The sequence below is a fragment of the Lepidochelys kempii genome, chromosome 3 (genome assembly GCF_965140265.1).
Source record: "Lepidochelys kempii isolate rLepKem1 chromosome 3, rLepKem1.hap2, whole genome shotgun sequence".
NCBI lineage: Eukaryota > Metazoa > Chordata > Testudines > Cheloniidae > Lepidochelys > Lepidochelys kempii.
The window spans coordinates 166,715,291-166,734,035 of record NC_133258.1 but is presented as its reverse complement, the minus strand read 5'-3'; the positions used below and the strand labels follow the sequence as shown (position 1 = coordinate 166,734,035).

Sequence of the window (18,745 nt, the reverse complement as noted above, 5' to 3'; positions counted from 1 at the left end):
TTGAAGACTGTTGTTCAAAGATGCTTTTTTCTGCCTGTTTTGTACTTTTGGGTTTGACTGCTCTAAAACATCTTGATGACAGAAGAACTAGATATCACAAAAGTCAAGAGTAAAAGCTGAGCAATTGAAATAGAGAAGGAATTTTTAGTCAATTTCAACTTTATAAATGCTGATTAAAGGATGGCTTTGTCAAAGATTCTCAGTTAATATATGAGGGTCTAAAATAAAGATGCACAGAGACATCTAGCTGGTCCCTCAACAAAAAGGTAGGAGGATCAGATTTGATGTTGCTAATACCTTAAGGTAAAAAATAAGGGAAAATTTACTTGAAGAAAAATTCTAAGTTGTCATCTCTGCACAGCATAATGGACACAGGCCCAATTTAAAAAAAAACCCTTTGCAAGCTACCCTTACAAATTGGAATCTTATTTAAGTGCAGTATCCATCACTACTTTACTTTGAAGAACCGTTGTGAGTATGGGAGGGGAAGGGCGTACTTCAGTGTTGATGAAAACTAGTTCAAACGTAATATGTTGTAGGACTGGATGTTTAATTTCAGCTCCATTGGTAATGAGGTCCTGCACTGATTTAAAAATCTTGCATATATATATCCACTAAAGCAGGGGTGGACAAACTTTTTGGCCCGAGGGCCACATCGGGATGCGAAATTGTATGGAGGGACAGGTAGGGAAGGCTGTGCCCCCCCAAACAGGCTGGCCCCATATTGACCTGTTGCTGTTCTTCCTACCTTTCCTTTGCATCAGGATAGTTTGCAGCTGTGCCTTTCCTACTGTCTCCTTGACCAACTGCCAGCTCTCCTGAACTCCCCTTTCCCCTTGTATTTTCTTCCCAGCAGACCTTACCTACCAGTTGTCTGAATTTACCATCTGAAGTCTATTGTCCTTATACTGCTGCTCTCACTCCTTCCTTTCCTTAATCATGAAATCTGTCCTTTCATGATTACTTTCACCCAAATTGCCTTCCACCTTCAGATTCACTACCACTTTCTCACTGTTGGTTGGAATGAAGTCTGAAATGGCAGTCTCCCATGTTACTTCCTCCAATTTCTGAAACAAAAAGTTGTCCCCAATACGTTCCAAGAACTTATGGGAAATTTTGTGTTTTGCCATATTACTTTTCCAGCAGATATCTGGGTAGTTAAACTCCCCCATTACTACCAGGTCTTGAGGTTTAGATATTTGTTCTAGAAATGCATCATCCACCTCCTTATCATGATTTGGTGGTCTGTAGTAGACCCCCTACCATAACATCACCCCTAGTTTTTACCCCTTTTATCTTTACCTAGAGACTTTCAACTGGTCTGCCTCTTCACCTCCTTCTGAATCTCAGAACAAGTGTATATATTGTTGATGTATAATGCAACAGCATCTCTTTTTTTATCCTGCCTGTCCTTCCTGAACAAGGTATACCACTCTATACCTATATTCCAGTCATGAGACTTCTCTCACCAATTCTCTGTGATGCCAATTAAGTCATAATTTAGTTTGTACTTGCATTTATGTATAGACTAGAATCATAGAAATTTAGCACACAAAGTGACCTTGATAGGTCACCTAGTCCAGTCCCCTGCACTGGGGCAGGACTACGTCTAAGATGTTGAGCAGAGTTCTCCATGGATTTCCCTCTTGTTGCTCCCATGACTCTCTTGTAATTTTCCACATGCCTCCCCTCCCAACATCTAGCCCTCTTTAAGATAATCTATTTTACACTTACCTGTGGGGTTTTGTCACCTGCCCCCTTTGAACCTAGTTTAAAGCCTTCCTCACTAGGTTGGCGAGTTGGTGTAGGAAGATGCTCTTCCCTTTCTTGGTCAGGTGGACCCAGTCTCTTCCCAGTAGATCATCTTCTTGGAACATCATCCTGTGGTTGAGGAAGCCAAAGCTTTTCCATTGACATTGTGTCTGCACAGCCATGCATTCATCTGCAGGATGTGCATATCCCTTGCCTTAGCCCTTACCCCCCACCCAGGAGGATGGACAAAAATACAACCTGGACCTCTGATTCCTTCACTCTTGCTCCCAGAGCCCTATAATCACTGCTGATCTGCCAAGGGTCATACCTGGCAGTATGACTAGTGCCTACATGGATGAGCAGCATGGAGTAGCAGTCAGGGGGATGGATGAACATTTTGCAGCCTTTCTGAAATATCTTGAACATGGGCTCCAGGTAGACAGCACACCTCCCAGGACATCCTATCAGATTGGCAGGTGGATGCCTCTGTCACCCCTCAGAGGGGGTCTCCAACCACCAGCACACTATACTGCCTCCTCTTGGGTGTGGTGGCTGTGAGCTCCCAGCTTTGGGGGTAGATGGCTCCTCCTCAGCCATTGAGGTCTGCTCTTTACCTCCTGTTGCCAGTACAGCATACCAGTTCTTCACCTTGATGGATGGGGGAACCTGGGTGGGGGGTGGAGCACTGTCTACTGCTCGAGGTGGCCAGCAGCCAATCTCCTCCCTATAGAGCAGCTGATTCCCCTTCCTCCACTAGTACTGCTATAATTATCAGTATTTAGCTAATATTCTCTGTGCCGGATGTTTCCATGTATATCCTGTTGATGAAGTCCTCATACTCCTGGAGGCTATGCAGACAAACTACCTTCTCCTGCATCTCTTACCTGCTTCTGTTGGTGGAGTCCCTCGGGAAACCTCTCTCACATGGGGTGGTTTCCCCGTGCCTGGCTTTCTTGACTTCCTGTGAATGTGGCCTGCATGTCCCCGCTGGTCAAGACCAGGGCATGGGTGAAGCCTCCAGGGTCAGCCTGCCTGTCTGGCAGCGGGAGAGCTAACAGGTGCAGGCAGAAGAAGAGCTAGCAGTGATGTTAATAACATGCTGTCTTCATCCCATTGCAGAGTTATCCTTGTAGAGTACCTGTGAGTTAAAGATCTGTGTGGTATTTTTCCCTAGCTTCCTGTACTTCTGTGAGTTCTCTGTTGCTGCTACTCCTTCTTTGCAAAAGAAAAGGTTCCTTTTGCCTTGTGAAAAGAGTATAGGAGCATTTCTTCCCTTTGTTTTCTATAGTATTTGAAAATAAAAAAAACCTAAGCAATTGTGACCTTGACTTGTATTTTCCAGTGTTTCATTTTGCTCCTGCATTTTACTTAAGGTTAATTATATTCTTAGACTGTGGGGGCAGTTGTTGTTTATATTGGCTTTCAGAAGCAACTTTTAACTTGGAAAGGTCTGTTTATGGCATGTTTCATTGGCAACACAAGTATCCTTATGAAATGTGCTATGATTTCAGTCAAACTGGAGTTTTAAAGTTGACTTAATGGAGAGAATACATTCAGATGATATAAAGAGTTCCCTCTTTCAAGCTTAAATGGTGCGAAGGAAGGAGCAATTCACTTAGGCCATGATTCAGCAAAACATTAATGCACGTACCTTTGCTTGAAGTACATTGATTTATGCATGTGCTTGAAAGTAAGCCTGTACTTAAGTACTTCGCTAAATAGGGATGGACTTAATCACAGGATTAAGTGATTTCTGAATACAACCCTTCAGAGACTGAGTGTCTGACGCTCTAGTGTCATTTTTGTTTTCCTAGGACTTTTAGGCTTTGTCTTCACTGCTAAAAGTGCATCTTTTAAATTATGGTAATTTAGGATTGGTCTAACCGGAAACATTTTACCAGCCTAGCTATGTTGGCTAGAAGTATGGGTGGGGAAATCACCTGTCCTAGTTGACAGAGCTCTGCCAGCAACACCTTGGTGTAGACCCAAGTAAACTGACTGAATAGTGCTTTTGTCAGGATAGCTAATGTTGTTCAGGGTGGTGCTGTAGCTGTAGTGCTGTAGTTGTCTTCCTTGTGTTTAGAGTTTCTCTAACCACATAGAATAAAACTTTCAGAATGTTGTGAAACAACCTATTCTCTCTTCTTACCCTATCAACTTCTCCACACACACACATTCTGTAGCATGAATGCTGTCACCATTTGACTGTAACAAAGTGTATTGGGGAGAGAGTTGGACTGGGAAGGAGGGCCATCTATAAACCACATAGCATCCTTTACTTGTCCTCCATTCCCTGCAAACCCACATAAGTATACCTCCCTAACTTAACACTAACTCCTACCAAAAAAACCTTTCTGTTAAAAAGCTAGGAAACTTGCTGACAAAACTTTAATGCGGAGTTAAGGTTTCCTTGTGGTGCCTCATGCCTTTCCAGAATGTGTGGGGTTCAGTTGTACACAAACCTCTAAAACCCAGGAAAGTAAGCAGGGTACTCCCTCCCACCCCCTTGCAACTATAACTCTAATCTCTTTTAGCGATGCTCCAAAATACCCATAACACACGCACTGGCACTCTACAGCACACGTTAGTACCACAGGACAAAGTATAACACCTTCTCTATGCTAAGGCAAAACTTAAGTTTAGGTCAGGCATAGCAAACAGGAACTATCTATACTTGGTCAAACTCTAAGCCACCTTCACATAAACCACTGTAGACTTGCTAAATGTTACAACTCCATCATCAGACTGATGCTAATTCCATGACAGGAAGACCCCCTGTGCAGCATGTTGACACATCTTGCAAAGCTCAGTGCTAAAATTAGGCATACTTGATCCCTCAAGGTACATGGTTGTCTCATATCACTGTTCTGGCAACCTGCTCTAACTGATCCCTCCACCGTTCTGATACACCAAACACAGTGAATACAGCTGGAGTGCGTACAGATTGCTGCTGTAATTCAAATGTGACAAACATAATACACATGATGGCACGTTCTTTGTTCCTGTCTATTATGTCATGAGCCATCACTGAACCATTTCTAGTGGCTAATGCGAGTTCCAGGGAACAAAGTTAAAATTGCATTGCCCTATTATACAGGGAGTGTTGTCTTTCAAGATTTTGATTCCAATCTCCACGTCTGCAAGGGAGGATTGTACTTCATTTACTGGACTCATACATTAGTTTGTCCAAGACCTAATATAAGAGGTAAGGAAAACTACAAATTTTCCACCTATGAACAGTAGCTGAAAGCATCATCTGCTTAAGCAGATACTCTTGCACAGAGCTGCATTGAAGATCTCCTGGTACCATATGGCAAACTTTGAAAACCTTCTGTTTAGAAACAGTCTGTACATTGATCAGATTCTCTATTATCTTTACTAAAGTTATTTCCGTAAAACCTGCCCTGTTGTACTTAAGAGACTTGCCTAGTGCCACACAGCAAGTCAGTGACAGGGCTGGAGCTAGAACCAGATCTCGTTAATCCCAGTCACGTGGCCTATCAACTGCGCTACATTGCTATAGGACTTGTGTTCCACACTGAATCTCTCTCTCTTTTATGGCCCTCAAGAAATCTGAGAATTTTTGAATGAAGCTGTACGTCAAGAATTTAACAGGTATACCAAGTGTTTGAAGTTCAGAATAGTGGTATAACTGTACCTGCATTGCGGGGTTGCTGCTTTAACTAGAATTGCATACTTAAAGCTGCAAAAAGTATAGACAAGGCCTTAGATACAGTTAAGCCCACTGTCTAACCAGTGACTCCTGAAATTCCATTTGGTGACTACCATGGTGTCCTCTTATAGCAAACCCAGGATAAATGAGCCCCTCTGTCAAATGGGAATATATTGTGCACAAAGGCCTTGTCATGGAGCGGGTAGCATGCTGACTTGGCAGAATTAGCTTCGCAAGAGCATATTACTTATAGTGATTGCAGTTTAAAAAAAATTCTAACAGTTGGGAAAGTTTTTAATGATATTTTTCACTGTGTGCATAGGAAATACATAAAGGAAAATATTCCCACTGGTTTTAGTGGCATTGCTGTTTAATTGATGGCAACACTGAAGAATTCAGTGTGATATGGGGAAGAATTTCTGTTGAGAACGTGTGAGGGATATTAGATCTCTAGAGAGGTGGTGAGGACAGATAATGGTCATTTCAAGCTGTCAAGTGCTTGGTTCTTCTTCAAGTGCTTGCTCATATCGATTCCAATTAGGTGTGCGCACGCCACGTGCACAGCCGTTGGAAAGTCTTTCCCCAGCAGCATTCATCGGGTCAGCTGTGGAGCTTCTGGGAGTGGCACCTGCATGGTGCTCAATATATGACCCTGCCGACCCGGCGCCCCCTCAGTTCCTTCTGACCACCTGTAATGGTCGTTGGAACTGTAGTGTCTTGTTCTGCAAGTTCTCCACTTTTCCCTAGCTTTGGTAGATAGTTGTTTGGTGCACAGTATGGTGCTACCCGGTCGGGCCCCCCTGAACCACAGGTGCCGGAAGCCTCTGCCAGTCAGCCTGCTTCTGGGGGTATGGAGGAGATATCGTGCCCCCTTCCCAGCTTGGGACCTCCTCCGACTCTGGTTCTGGAGCCTGGGCCTGCGGTCATTGATGCAGGGCATCAGGCCCCCATAGCACATGGGGGTCAGGATGACCCTCTTCCCCTGCCCCATGGCTTCTTTGTCGTCCTCCCCCGATGAGGCTGTGGCGGGCGCCTTCGTCTCCGGGCCACCCCTCTTACATATCTGTGCTCATCAGGACCTCCTGTGCAGGGTGGCACGCAACATGAACCTGCAGGCCGAGGAGGTGGTGAAATCGGAGGACCCAGTGATGGACATTTTGGCCCCGGAAGGTCCGTCAATGGTGGCCCTGCCCCTCATCAAGACCATCCGGACCAATGCCAAAACCATCTGGTAGATCCAGGTCTCCATTCCTGCTATGGCCAAGGGGGTTGAACTTAAATACTTGGTCTCCTCAAAGGGGTACGACTATTTGTTCACGTACCCACAGCCCTGCTTGCTGGTGGTTGCGGCTGTGAATGAGAAGGAGAGGCACGGGCATCTGGCCCCAGCGCCCAAGTTGAAGGACGCCACACAGCTGGACTTGTTTGGCAAGGTGTACTCCATGGGTGGGTTCCAGCTCTGGATTGCCAATCAACAGGCACTTCTGAGCTGCTACAACTTTTAACTCCTGGAACTCCATGCAGAAGTTCAAGGAGCTTGTGCCTCCTGAGTCCAGGGAGGACTTTGTGGCCGTTGTTGACGAGGGCAAGATGGTGGCGCAGACCTCCTTGCAAGCCTCACTGCAGACTCGGCTGCGCGTACTTTGTCCTCGGGGGTTGCCATGAGGCGCACCTCCTGGCTGCAAGCCTCTGGCCTGCCCCCTAAGGTTCAGCAGATGCTGCAGGACCTGCCCTTTGGCGGGGAGGGCCTGTTCACGGAGCAGACTGACTCTAGGCTGCATAGCCTTAAGGACTTGAGGGCGACCATGAAGTCTCTGGGTATGCACACTCCAACAACCGAGCGGAAGCACTTCAAGCCCCAACAGCCGCAGCAGTGCTCCTACCCTCCTCAGCCGAGGCAGGACTTTTACAGGCAGCGGGGGCAGAATGGCAATAGGAAGCCCTCCAACTCCCCCATCTTGGCAAGGCCAGGGCCCGACCAAACCATCGTTGGGTTCCAAGCAGGCCTTTTGAAGGGACGCCCGAAGATGGTGTACCAGACTTACCTCCGGATCCTTCCCCACCCTTTTTGAATCGTTTATCTCACTTCCACCGTGTGTGGTCCCAAATAACCTCAGACCACTGGGTCCTTCGCACGGTGGAAGCAGGATACTCTCTCCAATTTTGTTCCTTCCCGCCCTCCCACCCCTTTTCCCCGTCTTTCTTCAGGGACCCCTCTCATGAGCAACTTATTCAGGAGGTTCAGGTGCTCCTCGCCATGGGGGCAGTAGAGGAGGTTCCACAGGAGCTAAGGGGCAAGGGGTTTTACTCCCAATATTTCCTCATCTCCAAGGCCAAAGGGGGCTTCCGGCCCATTCTGGACCTGCGTGGGCTCAACAAATTCGTGGCCAAGTTGAAGTTCTGCATGGTCTCCCTGGGTACCAATATCCCTTCCCTGGATGCTGGAGACTGGTATACTGCCCTCAACATGAAGGACATGTACTTCCACGTAGTGATTCATCCAGCGCACAGGCACTTCCTGTGCTTTGTGGTCAACTGTGAACATTACTGGTTTATGGCCCTTCCATTCGGCCTTTCCACAGCCCCCCGGGTGTTCACCAACTGTATGTTGGTCATGGCTGCCTTCCTCCGTCGACAGTGGGTGCAAGTGTATCCCTACCTCGATGACTGGTTGCTTTGGGGCTGCATTAGAAAACAGGTGCAGTCCCACCTTCTCTTGGTCAGGTATACGTTCCAATGGCTGGGTCTCCTCCTCACCGTAGCGAAGTCGACCCTAGAACCGACCCAGAGGATAGAGTTCATCGGGGCGGTCCTGGACTCAGTTCAGGCCTGGGACCTCCTACCAGACTCCCGTTTCCAAGCTATCGTGGGCATCATTCGAGGCCTTCAGCGCTTCCCAACCTCAACAGCAAGGGGATGCTTGAGTCTCCTTGGCCATGTGTCTTCGTGTATATACGTGACCCAGCTCACCAGGCTCCGGCTGTTACAAGCATGGCTCACCTTGGTCTGCTGCCCGGGGCGCAACAGCCTGAATTCGGTGGTCACTGTCCCAGAGCGGGTCCTTGCCTCCCTCCACTGGTGGCTTGACCCCTGAGTGGTGTGCAAGGGAGTCCCCTTTCACAGCCCCCAGCCTTCCTCGTCCCTGGTCATGGATGCGTCAGCTGTGGGGTGGGGCGCTCATCTGGAGAACCTTCGGACTTGGGGCCCGTGGTCTCAGTCCAAGCTATCCCTCCATATCAACATCAGGGAGCTGATGGCGGTGTGCCTTACATGTCAAGCCTTTCAGGCGCACCTGTGCAGTTGTGTGGCAGTTCTCACGGACAACACCACGGCCATGTTCTACATCATCAAGCAAGTGAGGGGGGCCCGTTCCTCCCCTCTGCCAGGAAGCCGTTCGGCTGTGGGAATTCTGCATAGCCCACTCCATTCACTTGGTTGTATCCTTTCTTCCCAGGATCCAGAACATGCTGGCGGACCCCCTCAGCAAGTCCTTCCACTTGCATAAGTGGTCTCTTGGAGTGGATGACATCCACCCCATCTCCCAAAGATGGGGGTTTCCCCAGGTCAACCTGTTTTCCACTTACAGCAATAGGAAGTGCCCAGCATTCTGCTCCTTCCCCGGTCGCAGCCTGAGCTCCCTCACGGATGCATTCCTGCTTCCCTCGATAGGTCACCTGCTATACACCTTTCCTCCGTTCCCCCTTATGCACAACATCCTGCTCAAGATCTGCAGGGAGGGGCAAAGGTGATTCTGATAGGCCAACACTGGTACACCACGCTGTTAGAGCTGTCAGTGGACGTTCCAGTCCCGTTGCCGCCTCTTCTCGACCTCACTCAGGACCACTGTCGCCTCTGTCATCCCAACCTGCAGTCCCTCCACCTCACAGCTTGGAAGCTGCATGGCTGAAACCCACGGAGCTTCTGTGTTTGGACCCAGTAAGGCAAGTCCTGCTGGGCAGCAGGAAGCCCTCTACTCGAGCCACGTATCTGACGCAGTGGAAATGATTTTCGTGTTGGTGTGACCAGCGCCACACTTCCCCTTCTCCAGGCACCGGTGCCTTTCGTTTTGGAGTACCTCTTGCACCTGAAACAGCAAGGCCTGGCAGTGTCCTCCGTAAGGGTTCACCTCACGGCCATCTTGGCCTTCAACACGGGTGCGTCTGGCCACTCTGTCTTCACCAACCCGACGGTTTGGTCGCTTTCTCAAAGGCATGGACCATCTCTATCCTCAGATCTGGCAGCCTATCCCTGCATGGGACCTTAACCTGGTCTTTTGTGACTCCTGGGGGGGCCCCATTCGAACCGTTGTCTTCCAGGAAAGATACAGGAGGGAGAAAGTGGCCAACTTTTCTGGTCACCATTACGTCTGTGAGACACGTCTCTGAGCTGAAGGCCCTCACCTTGGAACCGCCTTACATGGTCTTCCACCAGGATAAGGTACAACTCAGACCGCACCCAGCCTTTCTCCCTAAGGTGGTGTCAGCCTTTCACACAAGCCAGGATATTTTCCTGCCCATCTTTTACTTGAAACCTCATGCTGGTCCACGGGAACAGTGACTGCATTGTCTTGATGTCCTCAGAGCCCTAGCTTTCTACATGGAGCGCACAAAGCCATTCAGGAAATCAACCCGGCTTTTTGTTGTGGTGGCGGACCAGATGAAGGGCCTCCTAGTCTAGTCTCCTCTCGAAGAATTTCTTCCTGGATCACGTTCTGCATCCACGCTTGCTATGAGCTGGCCAGTGTGCCGACCCCAGCTCTCATTGCACACCCCACTAGGGGCCAGGCCTTGTCAGCAGCGTTCCTGGCCAAGGTACAGATCCAAGAAATCTGCAGGGCAGTGACTTGGTCCTCGTGCATGCTTTTTCCTCGCACTACGCCATCGTCCGGCATGCCAGAGACAACGTGACTTTTGGTAGAGCAGTACTATAGTCAACATTCCTTCACTCCGACCCCACTGCCTAGGTAAGGCTTGGGAGTCACCTAATTGGAATCAATATGAGGAAGCACTCGAAGAAGAAAAAACGGTTACTCATCTTTGCAACTGTTCTTTGAGATGTGTTGCTCATATCCATTCCAAACCAGTCCCGCCCTTCCCCTCTGTCGAAGTAGCTAGCAAGAAGGAACTGAGGGGGCGCTGGGTCGGCAGGGTCATATATTGAGGGCCATGCAGGTGCCACTCCAGGGGGCTCCACAGCTGACCCATCGAATGCTGCTAGGGGAAATACTTTGTGACGGCCATGCGCATGGCGTACGCACCCCTAATTGGAATGGATATGAGCAACACATCTCAAAGAACAACAGTTACCAAGGTGATTAACTGTTTTTTATTATTGTCTGAGTTAGGGATGTTAGCACAATGTTTTTTCAAGGCTTCTTTAATATTTTAGGGAAGATGACCAAATATTTTTGTTTTTCTGACTTTCTGAAAGTTGCTTCTGAAGTTGGCTTTTTGTGCACTGTAACAATTAGTCTTGACAGTTAAACCACTGGGACTGCTCAGATGTCTTTATCTGCTTTTTTGTTACTAATTAAATTACAATTTGAGAATTAAAACTCAGTTTCTTCATTGAAAAGTTCAAATGAGTAAGCTGGATTACAGTTACAGCTCTTAAGTGCTTTCTAAACTATTTTATAAGAGCCTTGTTATGTTTTAGGTACTGCAAGTGAAAACAGATTCCCATTTGAGGAATGCTATCATTTTAGGGGCAATGCCAAGAAAAGCTACATGTCCTGTACTCCTCTGCCAGTTTCCTAATTTAGCCTCTTTGGATTGCATCCTCAGCATGTCACTGTGATGTGGTAGTGCTGTGCTGTTATGATAGGATACTTACTCAAACAACCCATTGTAGAATAACAGAGGAGATCCTAATTACATAAATTTTAATTTACAAATAGCTGTAAAAATACTCCTTCGAGTGTGTGCTCATGTCGATTCCAAGTAGGTGTGCACGCTCTGCATGCACAGTCGCTGGAAGGTTTTTCTCCTACCAGTACCCATCGGGTCAGTCCAGGCACTCTTTGGAGTCGTGCCTTCGTGGCTCTGCATATAGGGCCCCGCCGACCTGCCCCCTCTCCAGTTCCTTCTTACCGCCAGTGATGGTCCTTGGAGTGTTCTGTTTCTCTCTCATTTCGAGTGATCCCCTAGTAGTTTTTCTTTAATCCATTAGTTATAAGTGTTTGAATCTTGGTGAGCGAGGGTTTCTCCCCCACTCCCTTCCCTTTCCCAGGGCTGGAGCATGCCTCTTTCCCAGGGATTTAAACTGTGTGGGGTCTGCCAGAAACTGATGCCAAGGGATGACCCCCACACATCCTGCCTGAAGTGCCTGGGGAAATCCCATCAAACAGACAGGTGTAAAATCTGTAGAGGATTCTGCCTTCACACTAGGAAGTAAAGGGACCACAGGCTGAAGCTGTTGCTGATGGAGGCTGATATAGCCACAGTTGGAGTCAAACCCCATGGACCCGGCACCGGGCTCCTCATCATCCGTGTGCAGCACACCAGCCTCAATCATGGATGCAGTGCCGAAGAGGGACTCTGGGGTTAGAGACCCTGAGCACTGACACTCCCAGGCACCGAAAACTGCCTTGCGGTCGGAATCTTAGCACTGCTCTCAGGCACTGGTGCCATGCAAGAAACACAGGAAGACTGACAGGGGGCTCTCCCCTGCTCGAGTGCCTGAGCATGAGTTTGCTAAAAGTGTGACCTGTGCCGGGCCATTCCTCCTTGCCTGTACAGCAGCTGGCACTGGTGACTTAAGGCCCACAGAGGGGTCCACTGCCAATGGAAAAGGGTCAAGTGGAAGACTTAGACCTTCCGTCCACACCAGAGACCTTCAAGGCAGCCAGGGACCTCATAGCCCTGACAGGTCCGCACTCTCCCGACCAGTGTGAGAGATCATTGGCCCTGAAGCCTCTGGCACTGCAGAGACCACCAGTGCCGGCCAGGGGTAAACCGGCGATGACACGACGTCGCTTGCCCTCTCCCCGGCACCGCCTGGCACCATGTCACCTTGGTCGCTGCACTCGAACTTCTTGGTGTCTGACTCTGAGGCGGACTCCTATGTGTCAAGGAGGAGCTGGCACCAGGAACAGTGACAATCCCAGAGACCGGAAATGCCACAGACCTTTCCACCTGTGCCATGGCCAGTGCAGTGGCCCTTCTGGACCCCATAGGCATACTGTCAATCCCAGGGCTCCGTTTCCAGATGATCCTTCTTGGCCGCATCTGATGGACGAGCTGCATCCAGGACCAGGGAGCTCTCTCGTGGCACCGCTATGGCTACCACTACCAGTGCCGCCACTGCGTGTGCCACCATCACCACAGCCAGCGCCGCATACAGAATCAAGTCAGGCACAGCTGCAGATGACTGGGACCGTTTTGATGAGCTGGATGGGCAGAAAAGCCCCCTCTAGCCCAGGACTCCTCATCATCTTTGCCCAATGAGGCAGTGGCGGGAACCTCTTTGGGGCCTCCCCCACCAGACAGTAGAGCCCACCTGGAACTTCTGAGAAGGGTGGCGCAGAATCTAGGTGTCCAGATGGAAGAGGTCACCGAGGTGTTGGACCCTATGGTGGACATCTTATCCCCCGTGGGCCCCACCAGGGTGGCGCTCCCCTGATTAAGACCATTCAGGAAACTACTAATACCCTGTGGCAAACACTGGCCTCTCTGACCCCCACAGCGAAAGGGGTTGAAAGGAAATATTTTTGTGCCTTCCAAAGCGTGCAAATATCTTTTAACGCATTCCCCACTGGACTCGGTGGTGGTGGTCAACGAGCGGGAGATGCAAAGGCAGGAGGGTCCCACTCCCTGGGCAAAGGACACAAAGAAGCTGGATCTCTTTGGGAGGAAGTTATACTCCACCAGAGGGCTCCACCTTCGTATTGCAAACCAGCAGGTAATTCTCAGTTACTACAATTTTAAATCCTGGGATGCAATGTCTAAATTTATGGAGCTTGTCCCAGTAGACTCCAAGTCTGAATTCTCCGCTTTGGTGGATTAGGGCAAGGTGGTGGCGAGGACCTCATTGCAGGCCGCGATGGATATGGCGGGCTCAGCAACCAGCATCATGTCCTCAGGGATTGCAATGCGCCGTTGCTCCTGGCTGCAGGCTCTGGCCTCCCGAGGGAGAGTCAACAAACTATTCAGGACTTCCCTTTCGAGAGCTCCACTTTTGTTTTCAGAGAAAATGGACTCGAAGCTGCATAGCTTAAACGACTCCCGAGCCACTCTGAAATCTCTGGGGCATACACCAGCCCCTGAGCATAAACGCTTTAAGCCCCAGCCTATATCTTGGCTGTATCAAGGGCATTCTAGGCAGGACTACAATAGGAGAATGAGCAGAAACCAGAATCAGTGTCGCCAGTCTCAACCCCCTAACAACCAGGGGTTGGGGTCGTCGAGACAACCGCTGGGCCCTCGGCAGGCCTTTTGAAGATGTGCCTGGGGTGGCATACCAACCGAAAGCCTGGATCTCTTTATTATTAGGGCTGTCAATTGCAGTTAACTCACGCGATTAACTCAAAAAATTTAATCGCGATTAAAAAAATTAATCTAGATTAATTGCAGTTTTAATTGCACTGTTAAACAATAAAATACCAATTGAAATGTATTAACTATTTTGGATGTTTTTCTATCTTTTTCATATATATTACAATTACAACACAGAATACAAACTGTATATTACAAATATTTTCACTGTAAAAATGATAAAAGAAATAGTATTTTTAATTCACCTCACACAAGTACTATAGTACAATCTTTGTTGTGAAAGTGCAATTTACAAATGTAAATTTTTTTCTTACATATCTACACTCAAAAACAAAACAATGTAAAACTTTAGTGCATATAATTCCACTCAGTCCTACTTCTTGTTCAGCCGATGGCTAAGACGAACAAGTCTTAGAACAGGCATTTGCATGGCACTTTTGAAGCCAGCATTGCAAGGTATTTACATGCCAGATATGCTAAGCATTTGTATGCCCCTTCAGGCTTCGGCCACCATTCCAGAGGACATGCTTCCATGCTGATGATGCTTGTTAAAAAAATAATGCATTAATTAAATTTGTGACTGAACTCCTTGGGGGAGACTTGTCTGTCCCCTGCTCTGTTTTACCCGCATTCTGCCATATATTTCATATTATAGCAGTCTCAGATGATGACCCAGCACATGCTGTTCCTTTTCAGAACACTTTCACTGCAGATTTGACAAAACGCAAAGAAAGCACCAATGTGAGATTTCTAAAGATAGCTACAGCACTTGATCCCAGGTTTAAGAATATGAAGCGCCGTCCAAAATTTGAGAGAGACGAGGTGTGGCACATGCTTTCAGAAGTCTTAAAAGAGCAACACTCTAGTGCGGAAACTACGGAAACCAAACCACCAAAAAAGAAAATCAACCTTCTGCTGGTGGCATCTGACTCAGATTATGAAAATGAACATGCACTGGTCTGCACTGCTTTGGATTGTTATTGAGCAGAACCCATCATCGGCATGGATGCATGTCCTCTGGAATGGTGGTTGAAGCATGAAGTGAGATATGAATCTTTAGCGCATCTGGCACGTAAAAATCTTGCGAGGCCAGCTACAACAGTGCCCTGAAAACATTTGTTCTCCCTTTCAGGTGACATTGTAAACAAGAAGCGGGCAGCATTACCTCCTGCAAATGTAAACAAACTTGTTTGTCTGAGCGATTGGCTGAACAAGAAGTAGGACTGAGTGGACTTATAGGCTCTAAAATTTTACTTTTTATTTTTGAATGCAGTTTTTTGTACATAATTCTACTTTTGTAAGTTCAACTTTCATGATAAAGAGCTTGTACTACAGTACTTGTATGAGGTGAATTGAAAAATACTATTGTTTTTTACAGTGCAAATACTTATAATCAAAAATAAATGTAAAGTGAGCACTGTACACTTTGTATTCTGTGTTGTAATTGAAATAAATATATTTGAAAATGTAGAAAACATCCAAAAGTATTTAAATAAATGGTATTGTTTAACAGTGCGATTAATTGTAATTAATTTTTTTAAGTGCTTGACAGCCCTACTTAACTATGTGTAACACTAATAGGAGTTACTCTGTACTTTTATTCTAAACTCAGCCTTTTTGTATACAAATCCTGTAAATTTTGTTCTGTAAATAAATTGTAGAATTAACATTGCTAAAGTGTAGGATAAATTCTTCTAAAAGATGATAGTGAGCCTTCTAAAAAAATTACTGAATGTTCTGCTTATGATGAATTAATAGGTCTTAAGATTGGTAGATGGCAAAAAGAGAACACCGTATACTAATACCTTGATTTTTGAACTTTCAGGGTGAAATGAGAAGCTGGGATAAACCCAGAGACATTTCAGTCCACAAACTTAGTATGCATATTGCTTAAATGGTAACAGAGAGCATTCTAACAGAGGCAACTCCTTCCTTTTTTTAATTAATATCAAATGGTTGGTGTGATGTTGCTGTTTTTAAAATGATTGAAGTTGGAAACTTACTTTAGAACAAAGCAAAACAATGAAGGGAATTGTATTGTTTACCATTTTTTCAAGTATATCAGATTACTCAACTGAATACTCTTATTAAACTATGGGGTTTTACCTCATGCTGTGCTTAGCAAAAATTTATATACAAGATACAAGTTATGCTTGACTGATACAGTCCAGCAACATTAAATCAACATTTACATTTTTTTCTACCAAGAGTACTTACCATATATACTCGTTCATAAGCTGAATTTTTTTAGTAAAAAAGGGAAGCACCAGAGAAGGGGTTGGCTTATGAATGGGTATAGAGAGGGAGAGATGGGACACAGCCCCTCCCCCCAACGGAGGGAGCAAGGAGAGGCAGCAGAGCCAGAAGGGAGGGCGGGGGGGGGGGGCGGGTGGCAGAGTTTCTCCACTTCTGGCCATGCTGCTCTCCCTCCAGCCTCCAAAGGAGCTGTAGCTCCACGGCTGGCAGGCTGCAGCCATGCTGCTCAGCCCCGCCCCACAGAGTTGTCTGTGGCCATGCTGCCCGATCCACCAGAGCACGCGGCAGCCATGCCGCCCAGCCCAGCCCACTGGAACATGCTGCGGCTGCGCCACCCAGTCTGGCCTGCTGGAGCAGCTTCAGCCAGGCCAGAGACATCCTCCCCGGCCCTCCCCCGATAAGGTGGGAAGGGATGGGATGGGGAGAGTATGGAGGTCCTGGGCTAGGGGTGGGGTCATGTGGGGGGTGGTTACAGGGGTTACTACCCTGACCCCCAGCTTCCCCCCCTCCATCCCCCCCCCCCCAAAAAAAAAATTCCCCACCAGTTGCTGTCCTGACCTGTCAGGGTAAGCAGCTGGCACACCGGGACACTTTGTTTACTTAGGTTTACCTCTCTGGCTCGAGGTAAACAAACCATCTCGGCCTGCCAGCAGCTTATCCTGATGGCCCGGGAGCCAGCGTTTGCTGACGCTGAATTATAGGGTCATCTTATGAAGGGGTCATAAACATTTTCCATTTTTACTTATCCATCTGGGGGGGGGTCAGCTTATAAACAAATCGGCTTATGATCGAGTATATACGGTAAGTCTATAAACAAACAGAGGTGAATAGCTGTTTCTTGAAAAGTTAGGAATCGTGCATTTGATTCACCATCTCTCTGAACCTTGTCTTTTTCAGAGTTTTGCAGGGTTGCTGAAGCAACAAAAAACTTGAAGGTTTTAGGGGAGGATTTTCAGAAGTCTTTTACTTTAGGAGCACAAATTCCATTTACTTACTGGTTCTTTCTGGAGCATTCACAAGTGTGGTGGAGGTGGCAGCATCATGTGGTGTGGGATGGGAAAGGAAATATGAATAAGTAAAAATGAGGGAGTGAGAAATTAAAAGGGTAGAAATTGAAATGAGGATTTTGTAATAGCATATACACAGAAATAAGAGATTCTGCGAATATGGCAAATACATAAAATAAAAAATGGTGTGTGAGACATGGTAGCAAGGAGAGTCAAAAAGGCACATGGCTGTTCTTTACTTACAGGCATTTGTACAGCATTATCACTATAGAATCCAAGTACATGATAAACTAATCATAACTCTCCTTTTCTAAAATTCACCTTCCATTTCTTTACTTGAAACTGAGGAGTAGGTTGGCCCTCTATCCTTGGGAGACAAAATGCAATTATTTCCCTATAGTCATCTTTTCTCTGTACAAATTCTGTTTAGATTACAATCTGCTTCAGAAATTTTCTAAATCTATTATACACTTTTCCACTTCCATGCGTCTGACAAACCGTGAGTGGGTTTGTTCCTTTAACTGTTTTTAAGAAGCCGATTATATTTGTAATTCAGCTTTATTATATGTAATCTTGCCAGAGTGATAGATTTAACTCCCAAGCAGGGGTTCCAGGATTCTTGGTAAAATGCCAGCCCCTTTCCCTTTTCAGCACTTGGACGAGGACTAAACTGGCCTTCTCCAAGAACTGTTCCTGGATCTTGGTTGTGTCTCCCCATGCCCCTAGATCTTTTTGTATCTGCATCTAGCTAATATGTGTCTGGTAAACTGTTCAAACATTATGTATAGAAGTTTTCTATCAATAGAAATATTCTATTGGGAGATGTGGGAGATAACGAAAACCACAAGGGTAGGCAGACTTTGTGCTATTCTAGAACTAAAAATAAATGTTCTACTTATATTAAGATGTGTGACTTAATTAAGATCAGATTTGCCTTTTGCTTGCAGATAAATTTAACAGTGACTTGGGCATTATTGAAAATGGGTTTATAATATTTTGCAACTCTGTAATAGAAACTGTAGCTTTGACTCATTTTAATACATATGCTATTAAAAACTCATTCTAATTACTCTCTCATAATTGCCTCTTATTCTGAGAACTGTTGAGGCTTTCAGATTGATAGTTTTGTTTGAACTGTCATCTTCAGTAACAATCTAAGAATTTTTTTTTTCCCTGTGATACACAATGGTGTTCAAGATGTTAAGTCATCCTCTCTCAATATGGCAACTGTCTAACGGCACAAACCCAAACATCCCTGCCCCACCCCTTCTCCGAGGCCCTGCCCCCGCTCCCTCCATACCCCCTCCCTTTATTGCTCACTCCCCCCCACCGTCACTCACTTTCACCAGCCTGTGGCAGTGGGTTTGGGTGAAGGCCCTTGGAGGGGGGGTGGGGCGTGGGAGGGAGTGCGGGATGTGGGCTCTGAGAGGGAGTTTGCATGCGGGAGGGGGTGCCCGCTCTGGGCTGGGGCAGGGGTTGAGGTGCAGGCTCTGGGAGCGAGTTTGGGTGCAGGAGGGGATGTGGGCTCTGGGCTGGGGCAGGGGTGCGGGAAGGGGTGTGCAGGT

General features: G+C 47.0%; 1 protein-coding gene across 2 annotated transcripts in view; it reads left to right on the top strand.

Moving 5' to 3' along the window:
- Positions 1 to 18,745, top strand: part of PPP2R5A (protein phosphatase 2 regulatory subunit B'alpha) — a 96,476-nt gene that overhangs the window by 15,889 nt on the left and 61,842 nt on the right. The window lies entirely within an intron of this gene.